Source organism: Protomyctophum bolini (genome assembly GCF_963924005.1).
Source record: "Protomyctophum bolini genome assembly, chromosome: 10".
NCBI lineage: Eukaryota > Metazoa > Chordata > Actinopteri > Myctophiformes > Myctophidae > Protomyctophum > Protomyctophum bolini.
In genome coordinates, this window is record NC_137871.1 from 1,436,751 (window position 1) to 1,455,609 (window position 18,859).

The window sequence follows — 18,859 nt, forward strand, 5'->3', positions numbered from 1 at the left end:
CTGCTTAAGTTATTGGAGATAGTCAAAATTGTGTTTTCACCTATTATAGCTCTCTCAACCCTTTCAAGGTTGAAGCTTTTAATAGAGCAACATTTGAAAGATTTCAAAGAACTGTTTCCAGATACAAATATTATACCTAAACAGCATTACCTTTTGCATCTTCCCTCTCAGATTAAGGCACTTGGTCCTTCAGTGAGGCATATGTGTATGCGCTTTGAGTCAAAACATTGTTTTTTCAAACAGTGGGCCTTGAAAAGTAGTTTTAAGAATATTTGTAAATCTCTTGTGAAACACAACCAACTATATGAATGTAGTCAGAATGTTCAAGAGAAACATCCAATTGTTTCAAGTGAACTTGAAATGGGCCCCGTCTCTGAGGTGAAAAATGTCCACTATGTAGAGGGGAAGATCAAAGACTTCTTTGGAATAGAGAAAGTCGAACATGTAGTTTCTATACCATGGATTATGCAGTATGGAAATAAGTATTCATGTAAAAAGTCTTTGGCTATTTCTAATGTCATCAATGGTACTCCAGAGTTTGGTCTTGTGCAAAACATTTATATTGTAAATGCATCATTGTATTGTTTTGAATGCCAACCTCTCTCTACAGTTGGGTGGAATGCTCAGTATTTGGCTTATGAGGTAGAAGTTCCTTACTGTTATGATAAACTGTATTCTACGTATTGGACCCTCGTCTGGTTCCGGTGTGTGACGACCCGGTGGGCATTTCCATGGTTCGGCGGCGGACAGACAGACAGGCCGGCCCGGGAGAAGATTCACTAATGTCCAGTGGATGATGTCTCATCCACTTCTGTTCTTTGGCCTAATGCCAATATATGTTATTTTTCCTGTCATGTCACAATACACGACTTACACGTGCCTACGCATCTCAGCCCTATACATTTAAGGCGGGATCATTAATACTGTCACCTTATTCATGTTTATGGCTATAATGTGTTTTATTCTGTCCCATTTAATATCTTGACTGAATTCCATTCAGTCTCCTAACTTGGCATAATGAAGGGTCTATTATTCTCTGAGCATACATGTATATGACCTTGGCTTAATGAGATAAGAGAAAGGGACTCTTTTGCTGTGTGAGAGAAGCGCCCCCGACAGACAGGGGAACAGAGAAGAAAAACGCACACACATAGGCTCACTCACACCCCATCAGAGTACTTGTACTCCCCACGCATTCCACAGATAAGACCAACAGCTCTCTTATGGCCTCAGTGCCCTGGTGGCAGGTCACCAAATTGCTATAGTTACGCAAGCCTCTGCGCTCTCCCGTCCTGTTGCTATTACCTTGGATTCGTGAGGGAGTGATTCTTACTAGCTGACTGCTGTGGGGGAGGTTTATAAACAAGTTCACAACACTGCTCTTTCGGCTTTCCTCCCTTGGCCCAGTGAGAAAAGAGATAGCTTCTCCTCTTCTGATAAGGCCTGTGTGCTGGTGAAAGAAATCACCAAGTTGCCATGGTTACGCAAGCCTCTGCGCTCTCCCGTCGCGAGAGTATGGCCCGTTGATCAGAAAAGATGAATACTCGTCTCTAACGGGCTCTACCAACCAAAAACGCTTACAGCTTTCTCAGAACTTAATATGCGCTTCTGGTCCTTACTTTAAGGCCTTCCTTTTCTTTCGAGTACGTTTGGTGTACTGACTTTTCCAGCTCCCAGGGCAGGCTAAATAGACACTTTACACTAATCAAACATTAGATTACTATATTTCTGATCTTTCTTCCCACACAGATTTTGGCTATTTACATCTTGTAGATTGGCTATTTTGCACACTCATTTAAGTGAAATGAAACAGAAACTACTCATTGTCTCACTGAATACTGATTAATATTTCACTTATTCAATCCATCAGCCCCCTTAGGTTAGGGGTTGTTTTAACTTTGTAATCGCTTAACATTCAATTCAATACACAGAGTGTAGCTCAGCAGCATGCCAGTGTTATATGAAAACCCCAGGGATAACACGTTAAACCACTCTTATATGCCCCCTTCCTTATCATCCTGGCATACTTGGATGAATGTGGCAACTACTGTATATTCTTAAAGCGTGACTGGGAAACACAACGTCACGTTACTTGCACATGTCCACCCCTCTTTCTGGGGGTAGCTTAACTTTGACTTTCCATTTGCGACAAGACAAACAATACACAACACAAAAGAATGGACAACCACATGGAATGCTCAAACGATGTCTGTTCACACACCAGCCCTTATCACTGCTACCTTGAAATTGGTAGCTAAATCTAGCAGTGACTTTTGACTATGACCAGAGTGTAACTAAAGTTTGCTGTGGGAAACACACCACAGGCTTAGTACGCTTATCTCACAGACGTACCCTGTTAGACAACATCTAACAGATTTATGAAAACAACAGACTGCAGCATATACTCACAGCTGTTGTGCGGACAAAGTAGGCTCTATTCATCCGGCTTATAACCTCAGCTGCGATGCAACACTGATGGCCACTGACCTCTACAAGGAAAGTGTAATAATCACTGCTGGCGTACCAAACGTCAGACTAAATATGGACTCTAACCATATTGCTGCGCGTATCTAACTACGCAGTCTTTTGCTAATGAACCTCATTAGGCTTATATATGGACTCTAACCATATTGCTGCTTGAACCCAAACAGTCTTATCTCTTAACTCTGTCACGTCATTAAAAAAACAAAAACTGTATAAGTCACTTAAATGTTAAATTAGTCGGGTCTATATCAGTGAAATTTGGAAGCATGTAATCTTGTGGGAACTAAAAAAAGACAAGGTTTAACTAAGGTAAACCCTGCATCATAACCTATATATTACCAGGTAAGAGGAGAGACACTTTTCTCTAATGAAGAGTAAAATATGAAGTGACTCACCTCTTATCTGTCCCGTTTCTGACACCAACTGTTATGATAAACTGTATTCTACGTATTGGACCCTCGTCTGGTTCTGGTGTGTGACGACCCGGTGGGCATTTCCATGGTTCGGCGGCGGACAGACAGACAGGCCGGCCCGGGAGAAGATTAACATGACACGAGACTTGGTCACATCAAAACGTTCACCAGGTTTATTCCACTTACAGCAGCATATATATCTTGGATACTTCATGTCCTAATGACGTCACAGACTAGACATCACAATCCCTGCCTGCCAGCGCAGCGGCCTTCAGCTCTAACACAGCCCCACTCTTATGTTACCATTCAGGCAGGCAGTACACCATACATACAAGTACATATCCGAACACAGTACCAAGTATCAGAACACTATAATACAACACTTACCAGGCTCAAGCCAATATTTTTGTTGATGCTGGAAATCTTGTTGATTATATGCCATACTACTATGTAACATTCAATAAGAGAAAGTACATCCCAATTAAGTACGAGCTCACAGACATCATTTCACATACCGGTACTTAATGTTGTGAGGGGAAGAAAAAACTGACCTTTCCAATAAAGATGTATTTAAAAAAAGAACTAAGTCTATTTCTTGAAATTAGTTGATATAAAACTTTTACAAATAGTACACAGCTTAAAAATTAGTGATATGCCAAAATATGCTTGTTTTATCTAAAACATGACTCAATACCAGATCGTTTCAAGATGTTATGACATAGCAAGATATTCAAGTTAAACTGTATGAAAACAAGTCCCTATATCTCACAGAAATAGATGATGTATCTTATATTAAGATGATGAGGTATTTTGAATAGAAATAAGCCAGATATACTTAGTAAGATTTAGTGTTTTTGCAGTGTGTTGTTATTTTCAATCTTCCTTGTGAATAGGCTACTAATCCAATATTTTCATGTTATCTTACTTGTGAGTATAGTATCTAATGTGCAGCCTTAAGCCTATCTTCCACACCCAAAAGTTCGCTTAGAAGGTCCGGATCAGAGACCAAAATGTTTAAATATGTTGCATTTTGGTCCGTTTAGTTCACACAGGACTTTGAACCAAATATATGTGAACAAATTGATCGATACTGACAGAATATGCTATTTATATGGAAAATTACTTCACTGCCAAACACACACACACATGCACACACACACACACACACACACACACACACACACACACACACACACACACACACATACACACACTCACACACACACACACACACACACACACACACACACACACACACACACACAGTGCGAACCCGGTCTCTCTTTTAGGACTGATTCTAATGGAAAAAAGGAGGACACGATTTGTTGAACTCTCTCTCACTCTAACAGATCACAGACACGCACTGCCCAGCTATAGCTAACATTCGAATCTGTACATATATAGGCCTATGTGTCGATAGCTTGTAAATCTGTTATTTTTTCCAGCATGTTAACTTAAAACATTGAAATGTGCTGGCTTGTAGAGGGTACTGTATGAATAAGCAAAATTCGTTACTTAGTAGGAACGAACAAACCAACAGCCATGCAGCTTAAAGCTGCTCAGAGAGGAATCTCAACATAAGTGGATTTCATAATGTGCAGTATAGGCCTACATGTGTCATAATAATTAGTACATCAGTGTACACAATCTGAAGAAAACCTGGAGACTGACATTCAGTATAGGTTAATAAAGATCAAATATATGGACTGTACAGTGCAGTACACATTGATGATAGGGGACACCATTAACCTTAACCTAGATATACCTTCAGAACCACTTCAAGAAATACAGTTTGTCAGACACCAAATTAATTTACAGATTGGACTCAAAAGCAGGCAGACAGGTAACTGGTTTTGACAGTGTTTATTAACAAGCTACTGTGCGCTATTTCCGAACGTGCCCTGTGTTGAGGGCCGCGCGGGCTTATGCCTGTTGCAACGTATAGCCTCTAAGGTGTATCAGCGATACAAAATCGTTAAAGATGTTGTATCGCTGATACACCTTAGAGGCTTATGCTGCATAATATAACAAAGGCCTACAGTGTGGCACATATAGGACTTCACAGAGCGCTTCCACTTTTCACCGTCTTTGGTCATCTTTTTCTTTGTTTCCCTTCTGGTGCGCAAGTCAAATTTACTATAGGCCTACCTATGTTGCAATGACGTGGTGACGTGGGCACAATAATTGAAGACACACACACACGCAACAGATATGTCCAGCATGTAATTATGCATACAAGTTCAGTTTTGCTAAGAAGCAAAGAATTACAGCCAGTTCAGATTTTTTATATGTGTATGAGACAACATTAAACGATAGAGCCTACACTGTTCAAAAATTGACATGCAGCCTACAGTGGGAATATATGAAATTAAGTGGGCTGTCCTATCAAAGTATCAATCATAGAAGAAGGCACTTTCCCGGAATTATTCAGCTTCTCGCTCTCTCGCTGTGCGCAAGGCAGCCTCCCTTTACACCGGTTCCGGGAAAAAACGGAATCTCTCTATTCCAGATGGCAGACAAAGCAAGAATAAGTAATAACAGGCGAGACAGATGTACATCATGTATAAGTTTATTTGTATATAAAAGGATAGAAATATGACCTGTATTAAAAAAAAAAAACTTTTGACTTTGACACACACACGACACGCACACATGTACGCACGAGCAAATGGAGTGAACGCCCGGAGGGTGCGGGTGTCCTGCAGGGATGCCTGGACTCATTATAGCCTATACCGTATGCAGTCAATTATTATTATTTTCTCTCTCGTGCGCTGTCATGTCACATGTCATCCTGACCGTGCCGTTTGCTTTCATGGACAGATGAACAGCCGAGACAGATCTTTATTTAATGTAATAAAATGGTCGGATTAATAGGCCTATGCTTCGACAAAGGTGAGAATTGGCACGCGCGCGCGCACACACACACGTGCGCCTTTCCCTGTGCGTTGGCGGTGTTTAAATTCCGGAGGGGGGGGGTGATTGTGTAGCCTACGTTTCGGACGCCGTTTCGGAGGGTGGGGTGCTTGGTGGGGGCTGGGGGAGGCGGGGTTGTGTGTTGGGTCGGAATGGGGGTGCGTCGGAATGGGGGTGTGTCGAAATGGGGGGGAGTCGGAATGCCGCTCCCTTGTTCTGCAATCAAGAAAGTGGACAGTGGCAGTGACAACCTCAGCATAGCTGTGATGGAACGTGTCTGGTGCATCTATGTTTCAAAGACCATGGTATTGCATGTGCTTTGGCAGAAAGTCACTGAATGAATTACAAGTGTGGCAATATCTTCATACTCTAGTTTCAATTTCAAAAGTAGGGAAATGGGTTACCTTTTCCCAAATGTATCAGTAATGTGTAATGTGACTGCCACTGTCTTACCCCTTGTCCATATATTGTTTTTATATATTTAAAACAATATTTTAAATAGTTCAAATAGCTGATCTACAAGCTCACAATGTGTCGATGTAGATCTGGCTATTTGGAGTATTTTTAAAAAGGTTACCCAAAAATAAAGAAGGGTCCCGCACACTTCCAGAAACTTGCCAAAAATGTTGCTCTTTATTGGTCAACGTTTCGGTCTATTCGACCTTCATCAGGACAGACAATATTTGGAGTATTTTAAAATGTGTTTCAAAATATTAAAGGCAAAGCAGTTTAGGCATAAGAGGTAAGGCACCGGCGAAAATAAGGCCCAAGGTCCTTTTAATAAACATGATATTTTTGTTCATGTTTGATGTTCATGTTATGTACACTTAATTACAAATGTTATGTTCTGCATGACTGTATCCCATGTCGCTTTACCTGTTGATGTATTGGTGTAAGTGTGATCCAGCTGTGTTCTGCAAGTGCTCCCAGTCATGCAGATGCCCTCAATAATACGGGGATTGCTCATTTGATCACTGACTGAAGTAGGGAGAAAACAGACTTTTAAAACTGGGTGATTGAAAAGTGATCCTTAATATGTTCTGATTAAGTTCATGATTACGCTTAATTAAACGGGTTCTGTTCTCGATGAGATCATCCTATGTTATTTTTTTTACCAGTTGATTGCCTGCTGTAACTGTGATCCATGCCAATGCTGTTAGTCATGCAGGGGTTCTCTGTCACACTGGGGGTCTCAGATACACCAGCGCTCTCAGACACATAGAGGGTCACAGGGCTCTCAGACACGCCAAGGGTCACAGGGCTCTCAGACACATCAGAGCTCTCAGGCACACCAGAGCTCTCCGACATACTGGGGGTCTCTGTCTCACTGGGGGTCTCTGTCACACTGGGGGTCTCGGTCACACAGGGGGTCACAGTCATGCAGAGCTTGATCATTTGATCAGGGACTGCATTAGGCAGAAGATGCCCAGAGGGATGCAACTGGGCTTTTGAAAAGTGATCCTAGTTTTGAAAAGAAAAGAAGAATTATTAACTTTTCAATTGACACTGAAATAGCATTGTATGTGTTTTTACAGTGTCCTACCTCACAGATCCTTGCCCACTTTGTGGGTTTCCAAGGTGTGAACCCATCTGACCCAGCTCTTTTAAGGGCTTTTGCCCATTGCTTTCTCCTCACAAGGTCTTTGGGAAAATGAAAAGAATGTCTTGTGTGGCCCAGGCCCTGCCCCCCTGGACTTACAGTGTGGTGCTGCACAGCCAACCATTTTAACTGAAATAACCCATTAAATTAGACAAATAAGGAATTTTATCAGAGAGATTGTTGTATTGATCATACTTCATATTATCACGTATCTTTCCTGTCCATCCCTAATCGGTTGGCACTGCAGGTCAGTCCTTTAAATTAAATTAATTTCATAACATTTATGCATGTATTTACAAATATTTCCATAACAAGATATAGACCTACTTACTTTGTTGCTTGTTCAACTCCTACTGAAAATGGATTAGAGCTGGCAACAGGTGTTTGGATTGATTTGCAGACAGCTGTCAATCAGTGACTGTAATCACTCAGTCTATCAACACTCAGCTGCTGTTTGGATAGCTAAATGAAATTATGTAGGTGTGTACATCTAAAAACAAGACAGTCGAAAGCAATGTGTGATATATGCCTTTTATTTTCCATAAGATATTATTTTACAATGGTTTTTGATTGATTGATTGAAATATTTATTAACAGTTTGCAGAAATACAGTAGGCCTACATTTCAAGCACAGAACAGGAATTCATCATATAGGAAGCAAAAAGGGAAAAGATACATACAGTGAGGGGAAAAGGGGGTCTCAATCATTCAGAAAGTGTTTATTAATATGCTTGTCTACTCGGCTCCATTGACTCCAATGTATTTCACCGCAGTGTCTGCTTTTCTACCCTGCCAATTAGTTGTGACGAATCTGCCGGCTGGAATTGCAGATAGACTTCACGTTCAGAAATGTATCTGTGCTCTTTGGATAGCTCTATAAAATTACACAGTGTACACATCAAAAAGCAACACAGCAGACAACAATGTGTTAAATGTCTTCTTTTCGTTTCCAGAAGTGATTATTTTACAAGGGTCTCAATCGTTCAGAAATAGAGTTTGTTTATGTGCTTGTCCACTCGGCTCCATTCACTCCAATGCATTCCCAGCAGATTTGACACACAGTGACGAATCTGCCGGCTTGAATTGCAAGGTAGAGAAAATGACTTTGGCGTCTTTTCCCTTTAGATGACTCAATAAAATGAAACAGTTAGCAAGTCGAAAAACACCCAGTCGGAAAACAATCTCTGATATGTCTTCTATTATATTCCTGGACTGATTATATGACAAAGGTCGCTATCGTTCATAAATAATGTTTGTTTACAAGATGTCCAGCGGGCTCCCATCCACTGCAATGTATTCATCGAACTTCCAGTGTGAGTTTTGGCACAAGGGGGCGTGGTGGGGTGTCATGGCGCAGCCCTTGCGTCCAGTCACGTGACACCATGACGTTGGTGTCTTTTCTAAAAGCTAAATTCCAATACCGCAACTTTCACACTCGCTCACTCTCCTCGCGTCCTCCACTTGCTCCTCGGCTCCGCCCCCACCCTAATTTTCCTCTAAAATCGGAATGTACTACGCTGTCATTTCAAAGCGACGGCACATTCCGCGATCACTAATGACGTGTATCAATTCAATTCAATTCAAAGGGCTTTATTGGCATGGGAAAACATACGTTTACATTGCCAAAGGAAAAGTGGTGGAACAATACAGAGTCACACAGCTGGATCACTGGAACTCCGAACAGAGCAGTACAGTCTACAGAATAGACAATTCATCATCTTGTGCATGTAACCGAGGCCAATGTGTATGTATTGGTAACATGTGCAAGGCAAGGCTATTTATTCCTGAAATAGTGAATAAGCGCCAGGATGCGCACACATATAAATCCCCCCCCTCCTGACAGACAGTCCTCCTCCGACAGTCTTTGCAAATAACGGACACTATAACAGGAATTAGGTATAGTCTCTCTGACTTACATATTCAGTACAGTCCACATATAAATAAATACATTTGTCATTCATAGCAGTCTGTGCATTCAGGCATGCACAGAGATAAATTAACTATAGCTTTTGAGGTGCGCACAATATAGCCGGCCTAATTTATATATCCTACTTTTATTATGCTTATATCACACAACGCAATAAAGCCAGTGGCTTGTTGTGGTCCTTTCACTTTCACGGCACAGTGCGTGCGGTGCATGTGTGTGTTGGGTCAGCGACTCAGCCGGCCGGTGGATGGGGGGGGGGGGTGCATTTATCGGGTTTCAAGCAGTGTTTTATGTGACACACGTGGAGGAGGCGGACTTATGTCACTGGAGAAGGAAAAAAAAACATGTACACGTGATGCGGAAATCCGCTGCGAGGAGACAAAATACCCCACCGAGCCTGCACCATAGAGTTATTATACAATAGAGAAGACACCCAGAGGAAATCCTGAAGCGCAATGGACATAGTGGCCGAAGAAGGTATTGCAGTTTGGTAATTAAGGTTTGGTCCTCAAACACATGAACGCGCACTAGGCTCCGTCCACTCCGCCGGTCGTCGCGCGTTCATGTGTTTGAGGACAATCCATCCAGAATGCACACTGTTCCTAAACCGGAAGGAGGAGTGGATTCGCCTCATGCGCTTCTGAGCAACTCAATGCAAGTGGACGGGGGGAGAACTTGGGTGTCTTCTCTATTGTATATATACTCTAAGGCCTGCACCTGATGTACACTCGCTCATGCGGTCTCGGAGAGCCCACTCGGCTCCTCCACTCGACTCTCCTCTCCTCCTCGATGGAGCACTTTAACAATCGGAACGTTAACCATTTCCGGGTCACGCTGGAATGACCCCGAGTGACCGAGTGGGAGTGAGCGAGTGCCCGATATTTTGTGTATTGGAATTTAGCTTTAGCTTTCTTGGCAAACTCTCGGATGTCCCTTTTCAATAGAAGTCTATGTAGAAGAGCCGCCATTGGACTGAAGCCCCGTGACGTGAACAGAGTTGTCGTAACTCTGACTCACTTTATATGGCTCGGCAGCAGCAGGACTAGTGCGCATGCGCACAGCCATTACACACTTACACACAGTGCAGGCACATTACAGACGTCAGGAGCGTCAGAAGTAGCCCAAGTTTTCTTCTTCGTGGGGTTTTTAGACAGCTGGTGGATGGAAAAGAAGCTCCACCTCCGCGCCCGACGGACGCGACGGACAGCTTTCCGGAACAGCTTGCCCCAGACTCAAATGGAAGCCGCGCACAAGCGTGAAAATGAAGCGCGTCACACGGCAGTGGTAGGCACTAGCCAATGGAAAAGATTCAGCCTGCAGCCCATCCACTGGGCGGGTTTTCACTTGTAGTTTTCTTCTTTCACGGAGTCAAACACCCCCCCCCCCCCCCCCCCCCCCCCATGTCGAGGGATACAGGGAGAAATCTAGGCAGTGGGCACCTCGAAGTTAACCTGACGCTGCCAGATGAGGGCGGTATTGAGGAAACATATTCCCCAACACAACACTCATCTGGGACTTCCGACAGAGTTGAGCCTGAGACAGATCAGCTTCGTACCGAACCAATCAGCGTGAGCTAAAGGCGGGATATGTGCAAAAGCGGATGTGACGGTATATAGAAGCTGCTGTGTTGTTGTAGTTGTTTCACTTATTCACTAGTCAACATGGCCGCTACCATGAGCGATATGACGATAGAAGCTGCAATAACATCAGTTATTTCTCAACTGGACAATATTTCTTCGTTGAAAGAAGAGCAAAGTATGGCACTGAAGGCTTTTTTGCGTGGAAAAGATGTTTTTGCGCTCCTCCCGACTGGCTTCGGCAAGAGTTTAATTTACCAACTAGCTCCACTGGTAGTGAAAGAACTGGGGACGCCGAAGCCTATATTGATCGTCGTTTCTCCTTTGACTGCCCTCGTAGCAGATCAAATCAAAGAGGCTACGAATCTTGGACTCTATGCTGCGCAACTCGTAGATAATGCAGCACACGCCGACATCCTCGACGGCCGATGTCAGCTGGTCTTTGGCAGCCCGGAATCTTGGTTACTTAGCGATAAATGGCGTGATATGCTTTCATCACAAGTGTATCGTGAAAACCTACTTGGCATTGTCGTCGATGAAGTTCACGTCGCATACAAATGGTAAGCTAAACACCGTTAAATGGCTGTATAGTGTAATTGTTACACTACACATTAAACTGTAAAACAAAACAGTAACAGAGCAGCGTGTTTCTAAATACGGCTACAGTAGTTCCAAGACGAAGTGTTGTAACATTTATGTCAAATATTATATTGTAAACAATAAGCTAACACACACAAACAGACCAAATGTTAAACAGATCTTACTGTTACTGTATTGCTGTAATGCAACTATGCACGTTACTATTGCTGCTACCTAGACTCAATTTAGGATGTCTTTTTCTTTCAACCAGGGGGCTGGGAGCAAACGGGAAGCCAGCCTTCAGAGAAGCCTTTTCCAGGCTGAATGAACTAAGATCCCTAGTCAAAGAAGGTGAGTTTTGAAACACAGTAATGCTACATGATTAATTAATATCAATCCAGAAAAGGGGCATTGATTGTGTTTGGAAGGGGGGCTGCATTGTGCTGCTAACTGAGGGGGGAATGTTGGGGGGGCTGTTTCTTTTGTGTGTGCATTGGGCTGGCAACCTGGTTAGGTTAATCCCCCTTTTTTTAAGGTTAGGGGGAGGGCTGTGTTGTGCTGGCAACTTGGGGAGGATAAACCCCCTCTATAGCCTGATTAGGGGGAGGGGTGTATACACTACAGGAGCAGATCATAGAAGTTGGTGCTGTCCAAGTATAGTTATTTGTCATTTAAAGAAAATACATTATGATATATGGAAACGTCAGTCTTTAGCTGAAGCTACCGATAACATAAATAACCTAATTATTTCCCCTTTACAACGCTATAGAAAGTGTAGCATACAGTTCTCTATCGTGTTCGAGACTGGCTCTCCACTACATATTATTCAATATGTACGGGAACTGACCCGACGGGGCAGTGTACATGGATATCTCTTTAAGACACATCCTCTATGGTGGCCCTGCGCAGATGCCAATCAGCGGGCTATTTAAGCCCCATCTGTGCAGAGCCACTTCGATCTTTTGATTTCCACGAGAGCAGACGTTACGTAGGCTATCTCAGCAGTTTGGAAACGCATCAATAAAAAAACTATATTAGAACAGCTGCGTGGCACAGTCCACTTACCTAGGTAAGAAGAGAGCCGGTCGTCGCGACTCCTCTCAGGGCGCCGCGTAGCTCCATCAAAAAAACAGCAACAGCAACAAGCTGCAGGCCTAATCCGCTAGACAGTGGAGGAAGCCTCAGCTTGTCCGTGCGTCCGCTCCCTGGTGAAACCCGACCACGTTGGGGGAAACCTTGAGACGGCGTTCGGTCCGTGCGTCCGTTCCCTAGTGAAACCCGACCACGTTGGGGGAAACTAGGAGACGGCGTTCGGTGTGGCCAAAGCCAAGTGCGAAGCCGACCACGTTGGCGGAGCCTTGGTTCCCTGGCTGCAGAAGCGGTGAGACCTCCGGGTCTATCATCGCGGCTGTACACCGCGGCGGCGGCCGGCGGGGTAGAACCCAGAGGAGCTGACCCAGTCGGCGTACTCTGAGGCCATCTACGGTCGTTGTTCGTTGCACCGCGGTCCGGCCGGACCACACGGCAGAAGGGAAACAATAACAAACTCCCATCGGCAGAAGCGCTGGGAGACCCAGAGCGGAACCGACCTCGTCGGCAAACCTCCCGGTTGACCATCGCGGCTGTATAGTAGACAGGGTATACGGCCAGTTCACACGGCAGAGAGGAAAAAACAATAACAAACTCCCGACTTCCGCGTTGACGTCATCACGTCGGCGTTGGGAGGGGGCTCGAGTGAACACACTCTGTCACCCTCACTCGTCGTGTAGGCTGGTTGCCAGGTTGTCTATGATATAAGCGGGTTTATACACACTTATAGATATATAGGCAGATAGTATACTGTGATACATATCTATATACCCATCTACTAAACTGAATAGCTATACATTCATGTATTTATATATATATATATATATAGATAAATTAAATATATATAAATTAAATATATGCAGTTATAATACATGTCTATATACTTAAGTTGTCTGAATAATCAAATAAGTAGATAGATAGATATCTATATATGTATATGAACAATTTGAACATATATATATATATCTATATATAAATTATAACACATAGCTATACATATTGAGGACATAGGGGAAACAGAAACATGGCCACTTCAGTGCACACCTGTTCGGTGTGTGCGGTGAAAATGCCCATGGAGGACGGCCATGACAGGTGCATGTGGTGCTTGGGTCTGAACCATGCACACATGGCCAGGTTGGACCCGGCATCCTGTATAAACTGTTTCATCCTGCCGGCTAGAGTGAGGGAGGCCAGGGCTCGATCATTCTCTCTGGCACCGGTAGAGGATAATTTAGCCCAGCATCAGGCCAAGCGGCTGAAGACTGCCGTCGGGGGCGACCAGCGGCGGAGACAACCGCCTACAGCCACAGCTTCGTCAGCCCCACCAGCTCCGCTAGCTCCGCCAACCCCAGAGCGTCCGACAGCCATGGTGGTGGCTCCTCCGGCTCTACGGCGCCTTATAACCAGGAAGAGGCGCCCCCTTCGCACTCCTGACGGTGGGGGGGGCTCAGCCCCCTCTTGCCGCCCCCTGGAGCAGACATTGTTCTGGGGGACAATTGGGGCGGACCCCTGGGTGATTTCCACCATGACCCAGGGGTATCGACTGCAGTTCCTGCGTTCGCCCCCACGGACACGGTCTGTTACTGTTACAGTGGTGGCGGACGTGAAACACAGGAAGGCTTTGGCAGCAGAGATCACCACTCTCCTGGTGAAGAGGGCCATCAGAGTGGTGCCGCAGGCCACCCAGCAGGCGGGTTTCTACTCCCGGTACTTCCTCATCCCCAAAAAGGATGGGAGGCTGAGACCAATTTTGGATCTGCGGGGGCTCAACAAGTATTTGAGACCCCTGCGCTGCAGGATGCTGACGGTGCCGAGGGTCCGACAGGCCATCCTACCAGGAGATTGGTTTGCATCAATCGACCTGGAGGATGCATATTTCCAGATTCCGATATGGGAGGGACACAAGCGGTATCTCAGGTTCGCCTTCGACGGCAGGATCTTCGAGTTCTGTGTCCTACCGTTCGGAATTTCACTAGCCCCCCGCACGTTTACGAGGTGCATGGACGCAGTCCTGGGACCTCTGCGGGAGGAGGGCCTTCGCATCCTGAACTATTTGGACGACTGGCTGGTGTGTGCCCGCTCAGAGGGGCAGTGCCACGACAACGTGGCTCGGCTCCTGCAGCATCTGGGTCACCTGGGCCTTCGCCTCAACGAGAAGAAGAGCAAGCTCCAGCCGTCACAGTCCATGGAGTTCCTGGGCATGTGTGTGGATGCCAGGGCGGGGACTTTGTCCCTCACTCCGGTGAGACAGGCCGCCATCAGGGACTGCTTGTCCCAGTTTCGGCTGGGGGCCAGGGTGACCTGGAGACTATGTCTTCGCCTGTTGGGGCTTATGGCGGCCACAGTACACATCGTGCCCCTGGCACTCCTGAATATGCGGCCAGTACAGCGTTGTCTGCTCAGTCTGGGCCTTTGCCCTCAGAGAGACCTGCAGGCCATAGTACTGGTGACACGCAGGCTGCGAGTGGCCCTCCGTTGGTGGGAACAGCCGGCCACTCTGACGAAGGGCAATGCGCTGGGTCCGGTACTGCGTCGTCAGTTGGTTTCCTCCGACGCCTCGCTGACAGGCTGGGGAGCAGTCCACAACGGCAACGGCGTCAGTGGTCGGTGGCAGGCGCCTTGGTCGTCCCAGCACATCAACCTCCTGGAATTGCGGGCAATCTATCTAGCGCTTCGCCGCTTCCAGACAGAATTAAGGGGCCGCCATGTCCTGGTGAGAACGGACAGCACAGCAGCGGCGGCTTATGTCAACAGGCAGGGCGGCTTGGGCTCCCCTCGCCTCTGCAGTCTAGCCCGGACGATATGGGAATGGGCACACCCGCGGCTCAGGTCCCTGAGGGCGATGTATGTGCCGGGCCAGGAGAATGTGGCTGCAGATCAGCTCTCCCGAGAGGGACCCCCCCGTGGGGAATGGAGACTACAGCCGCAGGTGGTGCACGAGATCTGGAATCAATTCGGCACCGCCGTGGTCGACCTTTTCGCCTCCAGGGAGTCGACGCATTGTCCCCTCTTCTTTTCCGTGGCGAGGGACGACCCTCCCCTGGGCACAGACGCGATGGCACATCAGTGGCCGAAAGGTCTCCTTTACGCCTTCCCTCCCTTCGTCCTCCTACATCCGCTCCTCCAGAGGGTTCAGGCGGAGGAGGTGAGCCTCATCCTGGTGGCCCCCAATTGGCCCCACATGTTCTGGTTTTCAGCAATTGCTCCCCTCCTTCAAGGCCGGCCCTGGGAGCTCCCGGTGCGTCGGGACCTCCTGTCTCAAGCCCACGGGTCGCATTTTCATCCCTTTCCCCAGGGACTCAAGCTCTGGGCCTGGCCCCTGAGAGGGCCGAGTTCCTAGCCATGGGGTTGCCTCCATCGGCAGTTGGGACTCTGCAGGAAGCCCGGGCTCCATCTACAAGAAGGGCGTACGCTTTGTGGCGAGGCGTGACCTTGTCCGAGATTTGCACAACAGCATCTTGGTCGACGCCCCCCACATTCACAAGGTTCTACTGCGTGAACGTGGCAGCCAGCACCCAGTTCACAGGGCATGCACTGGGCTCCAGGCAGTAGCTTTGGACTGGCCTTAGCGTCTATGAGTTGGTTGACTGGCCTCAGTGTCTGTCAAGGCCAGCTGGGCCTAGGTGGCGGCTCGCACCTAGGTCACGAGTTTGTTGACTGGCCGCAGCGTCTGGCTGGGCCAGCTTGGCCTAGGTTGCGTCTTGCACCTAGGCCACGAGTTGTCGACTGGCCGCAGCGTCTGGCTGGGCCAGCTGGGCCTAGGTGGCGGCTCGCACCTAGGCCACGAGTTTGTTGACTGGCCTCAGTGTCTGGGGGCCAGCTGGGCCTAGGTGGCGGCTCGCACCTAGGCCACGAGTTTGTTGACTGGCCTCAGTGTCTGGGGGCCAGCTGGGCCTAGGTTGCGTCTTGCACCTAGGCCACGAGGTTTATTGACTGGCCACAGCGTCTGGCTGGGCCAGCTGGGCCTAGGTTGCGTCTTGCACCTAGGCCACGAGCATCATATTCTTATCCAAGGGTTTTGGAGCACATTGGTGAGCTGGCGCCAGGGATGGCTACGGCCTGGGCACTCACCACTTATAGGCTCTGATTGAATTCAGGGTAAACTGCTTCGGGCCGCCGCGGGGGCAGCTGGTCTGCTTATTTCCTCGCGGTGTGTCTTAGAGAGTTCCCGTACATATTGAATAATATGTAGTGGAGAGCCAGTCTCGAACACGATAGAGAACGGAGGGTTACACTCTCTGTAACCCGGGTTCTCTGAGTGGAGAGACTGGCTCTCCACAAAAGAGCCGCTCCGAAATTCGTGTCAATCAAGTTAATCGAAGTGGCTCTGCACAGATGGGGCTTAAATAGCCCGCTGATTGGCATCTGCGCAGGGCCACCATAGAGGATGTGTCTTAAAGAGATATCCATGTACACTGCCCCGTCGGGTCAGTTCCCGTACATATTGAATAATATGTAGTGGAGAGCCAGTCTCTCCACTCAGAGAACCCGGGTTACAGAGAGTGTAACCCTCCGTTCTTCATTAATTCTTGTTTGCTGATACATGTGCACTTGTCTTTCAGGTTTACCTGTGTTAGCGTTGACAGCATCGGCTGATAACAAGAACAGAGGCCGTGTGACCAGGATGCTGGATATGGAGGAGGCAACTCTCGTGACTGTTAGCCCAAACAGGAGAAACATCAGACTGGGACTGATTCGGGTTCCTGCCGATAACTTGAACTGTATGGACTGGGTGGTAAAGGAGGTCAAAGATAAGGGTCTATCAATGTCTCCCATTATAATCTATTGCAGAGCACTGAAGTCACTTGGGAGAGTGTTCACCTATCTTAAAGCAGAATTGGGAGAAGATGCTTGGGTTAACAAAGACCAGGATCAGAAGGCTGAGAACCACCTTATAGGAATCTTCCACAGCAATACACTGTCAAAGTACAAAGACAGAGTTTTGGCCTCCTTTAGTGGAGAGGGGAGCTGCAGAGTGGTTGTTGCAACAACAGCTCTTGGGATGGGCTTGAATTTCCCTAATGTTTCTCATGTTCTAATGTATGGTTTGCCAGAGGATGTTGAAGACATTGTTCAAAAAGTTGGAAGGGCTGGCAGAAATGGGTTGCAGTCACATGCAATTTTGTATGCTATCAAAAAACCTGAAAGGGCTGGTCCAGAAGTGAAAGAACTGATACACACTGGCACTAAGAGCTGCTTTAGAAAAGCACTGTACAGTCATTTTGAAAACCAGCCAACAAGTGTAGAGCCAGGGCATGTCTGCTGCAGCTATTGCCACTCTGTATGTTCATGTGCAGGTGAAGAGTGTTACGAGCCTATCCCCAAACATGAGGTAATAGAACAAGATGTTGCCATGCAAGGGAAATGTCGAGTGGTAACACAAGAGGACAAATCTCTTATCCGGGAAATGTTAGAGGAGTATATGGTTTGTTTAGAAAAAGACACAGCACATGTCTACACTAGCAAGTCAGCATGTACTGGTTTCAGTGCTGAGCTCATAGATGCAGTAGTAGAACACGGCACACACATATTTGACTTGTCCTACATTCTTAGAAACCTTCCTGTATTCAGAAAAAAACATGCAAGAGAAATTCTGCTAATCATCAATGAAGTCTTTGGTGACATTGACGATGTAGAGCCTTATCAAGAGGATAGCTTCACTGAGCCAGACATCAATTATACAGGCTATTTTGATGAAGATGAGGACGACTTTGAGATGGGAACACAGCACAGCAGCTCAGAATCGTCTGACGAATAAGCAGTTGGCCATTAAAGGCTATTATAAGATTCAGATTGGTTGTCAACTCGAGCTGTGGAATATTCAGTTGACTGAATGCTCATGATTAAAATGGTTTTGTATGTAATTTGAACATAAAAGTTATTAAAAGTTTGTCACTTCAAAAAATCTGGTGTTTATTTTCCAGGTATGCAAATTTCACTTTGATTAAGAACCGTTTATCACAAAATAAGTAAAAATGTACATCTGTCCTGGTACTGTATGTCACCCTTTTCACTATGCATGATGACTCTCAAATTGATTGTTTCAAATCATTCGGCTAGAGGCATTGATCAATTTGCAATTTAACACATGGGATCCAGCTTTGATACTTTAGAAACATGTTATGTAGTTTTACAAAGTAAACATGAACAAGTGAGGCAAATGAAAAATGTATTTATAAAAACAGTAAATGCTATAGTTGAGCATACTTAGGTAGGGGAAAATCACAACAATATATATAACAGGATCATAAAAACAATACGTGCGTAGCCTATATTC